The following is a 4,066-nucleotide window of genomic DNA, read 5'->3' as shown; positions in this document are numbered from 1 at the left end:
CTTGTAGTAGTATTAGTAGTAGTAATGGTGGTAGTAGAAGTGTGGTGGTAGTAGTAGTAGCAACAGTAGTAGTGGTTGTAGTTGTAGCAGTAGAAGCAGATGTTGCTGTAACAGTAACATTATTTTGGTATTAAGAACTGCCATTATTATCATCATCCTGACAGCAGCAAAAAGTTTACATGTGAATGTGTTAACTAATTATAAAATTGAAATACGACAGAGTATTATTTTGTCATTCATATGTGTTTTATCACATTAATGGTAAGCAGGTTCTAAATTTTGTTTATTATCTAATTAGAATAAATTTACATGAATCACGGCAAGGGATCAAAAGGTCGAGGGATAAAAAATGAATACTGCGAAATATCTGTAACTGACACCGTGTAATCCCTTAGCCAATATTCAAAACAAAAAAAAAGATATTATAATCCGTGTGAATATAATCAGTCCAAATCCCAATAGAAAAAACAGCCTGCAGCAAATACAACAAGCTTAACCAGTAACGCAAGAATCAAAGCCAGGCCAGAGATGGAAGAAATCCAACAGGAGAACGGACTCTTCACCAACCTTGGCGGTCCATCCGGGACAGCACCTGAAGACGCGCTCCGTAACCACCTCCTCCTGGTATTGGTGGACCGTTTTGTATTGAGTTCTGGGAGCGGGAAGTAAACAGTATAGTTTAGAGGCCTCTCATAGATATTATTGATGACTGGCTTTATTAACGCTAATTAAGTGTGATGCTGATGAGTCTCTCCAATAAAGGGCGTTGATTGCGAAAATGGTAATCAGTTTTGGTATTGTAGTTATGAATTAAGTGTGATGTTGATGAGTCACTCCAATCAAGGTCATTGATTGCGAAAATGGTAATCAGTTTTGGTATTGTAGTTATGAATAGAAATCTGATGGTAACATGTTCTTAATCATGATTATGTTTATGATTATATCTTTATCATGATTTTATTAAACGTTAACTCTTTTCATTGCTGGTGATATCTGAAAAAGAGACATATTAGCTACCAGTTTTTAAAACTTATTTATAATTCATTATGTTTTTTATCTGATACTTTATCTACGTATAAAATCCTCTACAGTGAGAATTAATAATTATACCTTAAACTGAAACAGTCGAAAATGTAAACAAAACACAGCATATATTCCTTTTATAGCTATGCTGTTTTCTCTCAATGGACAACAGAGTTATTATTTCAGGTTTCATCCCGTTTTCTTTAAGTGAAATGCATGAATGGTCAGCCCTCAAGCCACCCACGATCTTAGACATAAATAATGATATTCATTTTATAGCCTTGATCGATCTTGATTCAGGTTGAATTATCATAATTCCTTGATTAATCATCCCTATTGCGTAAGTCTTGATTTGTTTCCATACTAGTAGTAACTAGATAGAGGATCCTATGTTCGAAATTCATATTCGAATGTGACTAGGGGCTGCTAGACAATGTCCTTCACATACTGACTGACATTTGGTTTAGTTACTAGTTATACTGACACTGTGCAATTATAATGTGCAATCAATTTTTCTTCCATGTATAAATATATATATATATATATATATATATACACATATATATATATATATATATGGATATATTTTGTGTATGTACGTGTGTGTGTGTGTGTGTTTGTGTGTGTTTGTGTGTGTGTGGTATATATATATATATATATATATATATATATATATATATATATATATATATATATATATATATATATATATATATATATCATATATATAAATATATATATATATATATATATATATATATATATATATATATATCATATATATAATATATATATATATCATGCACGCATATGCATGTATGCATATACATACACATACATGTGTGTGTGTGTGTGTGTGTGTGTGTGTGTGTGTGTGTGTAGATAGACAAATAGATAGAGATGTTGTAAGTAGATAGATATATGACCAAAAAGATATATGTAAAGAATAGAGAGAGAGAGATAAACAGAGATAGATGGATAGATAAACAGAAAAGAAAGTAGAGAGACAGATACATAGACACACACACAAAGCAAGTACACAGATAAACCTCGAGAAATAAGTCACACTTCAGCCTACCATTACACCTAAAATAAGCTGAACAGCATCTGGGCGTTTAATACATGACCCTCGCATTATTCACTCAGCCTACGTCAAAACGCACGCCAACAACAGCAAAACCTCAGGGCCAAGGAGAGTGTCAGAAGAGTAGAGTCAGAAGTGTCAGTTACAGGGTCATTGTCCTTTGTTAAAGTGGCAACGCTTCTTTCCCCTTTGCTTAATGATGGCAAGGTGCAGGAACACACGTACATATATATGGCATATGTCTCTTCCCATGCCCAGGCGGTATATGTGTCTCATATGGCATTTGAATAATTATGAGATTTTTTTTTTTTTTATCTCTCTTTCTCTCTCTCTCTCTCTCTCTCTCTCTCTCTCTCTCTCTCTTTCTCTGTCTATCTGTCTGTCTCCGACTCTCTCTCTCTCTTTGTCTATCTATCTGTCTCCGACTCTCTCTCTCTCTCTCTCTCTCTCTCTCTCTCTCTCTCTCTCTCTCTCTCTCTCTCTCTCTCTCTCTCTCTCTCTCTCTCTCTCTCTCTCTCTCTCTCTCTCTCTCTCTCTCTCTCTCTCTCTCTCTCTCTCTCTCTCTCTCTCTCTCTCTCTCTCTCTCTCTCTCTCTCTCTCTCTCTCTCTCTCTCTCTCTCTCTCTCTCTCTCTCTCTCTCTCTCTCTCTCTCTTTCTCCAGTAAAAAAAAATAATAAGTATATCAACTAAGTCCCATTTGATAAAAGTTATTATGTGCAACATTTTTGACTAAATGGCTCTGTCTGATAGCGTGGCCTGCAACATAAATGAAGTGGAAAGTTCATTATCACCGTCAAAAAAAATCTAGTTTAGTGTACCTGTTTCTAAAGCTATAACTCGTCATCTCTATTTTGGGGCGAACAAGAGTAATAAGATGATTTTTAGATTTTTTTAATCACTTTCATATTCTCGCGATGCAATTTATTCTGATAAAAGAGATAATTGGAAGAGGACACAAACAGGTTGTCATGAATCTTGACCCCGTAAGACTAGCCTGTTGCATCATCAACATCCAATACATTGCATTTGCATCATGCACATGCAAACTATGACATACTTTGAACTTCGTCGTTTAAACCCATCCGCTAATATCGCTTTTTTTTTAGTATAGCGTACTCTATGAAATCCTTTTCATTTCGTCCCTTGAAAGAGAATCAAGAGACAATCTGGAGAATTTCTGAAACCAAATATTGCAGAAAGACTTTCCCCGTAACCTGTCTTCGAGTCAAGATGATTTCTGAGATAAGAGGAAGGTCTGTCGGAAATATTAACTTTTTTAATAGTTCTTGACAAGGACTCTGGACTCGTATTGCTTATAGGGTCCTTTAATATTTGTTGTTATTTGTGGTATTCCTTGGAGCCACACTGGTAGTAGCAGTTGCTGTGGTACTTTAGTAGTGTTGGTACGAATATCCTGATAATGATAATTATAATGAGAGCAATTATTCATAGTGAGATTTTTTGCTATAAGCATTATTCCTTCGTGTTATCCTTATATATTGCTACTTTTTATCATAATCAATATCATGATCTCCACCACCACCACCATCATCATCATCATCATCATCATCATCGTCATCATCATCATTATCATCATCATTACTGCTGAAACATCTACAATCCACACCATCAGAACTATTATTATATTCGTTATTATCATCATTACCAGCATTATTGTTGTTTTTGTATCATTACCACCATTTTACATGCGTCCGTGAATGACCATACATGTATACAAGTCTCCTTGAAAACCCCATCTAATCTAAAAAAAAAAAAAAAAAAAAAAAAAAAAAGAAAGGAAAATAAATCAAAACTGCAGCGAACCACCAGGAAAGACCAGAAAAAAAAAGAAAAAGAAAGAAAACAAAAGGGAAAACACCAACAAGCAACGAACGACCTTACGAGACAACAGCTGTCATTTCCTCATTCAAATTATTCTCCGCCAGTCTCCCTTCGCCG

General features: G+C 34.8%; 1 protein-coding gene across 2 annotated transcripts in view; it reads right to left on the bottom strand.

Annotated features, from left to right (window-relative positions):
- The window catches only part of LOC122256945 (uncharacterized), a 43,609-nt gene extending 42,869 nt beyond the window's left edge, over positions 1-740 (bottom strand). The window contains exon 1 of one of the 2 annotated variants that reach the window (XM_086550410.1): positions 568-740. The gene's annotated coding sequence lies outside the window, so the exon portion shown is untranslated. The remainder of the gene's footprint in view (positions 1-567) is intronic. The other variant, XM_086550411.1, reaches the window with a different exon arrangement.
- Between the last annotated feature and the right edge of the window lie 3,326 nt (positions 741-4,066).

Source organism: Penaeus japonicus, unplaced genomic scaffold (genome assembly GCF_977035675.1).
Source record: "Penaeus japonicus unplaced genomic scaffold, GWHDUDI00000001_assembly GWHDUDI00000023, whole genome shotgun sequence".
Classification (NCBI taxonomy): Eukaryota; Metazoa; Arthropoda; class Malacostraca; order Decapoda; family Penaeidae; genus Penaeus; species Penaeus japonicus.
The sequence above is the reverse complement of the archived record's forward strand: the minus strand, read 5'-3'. Positions and strand labels throughout refer to the sequence as shown.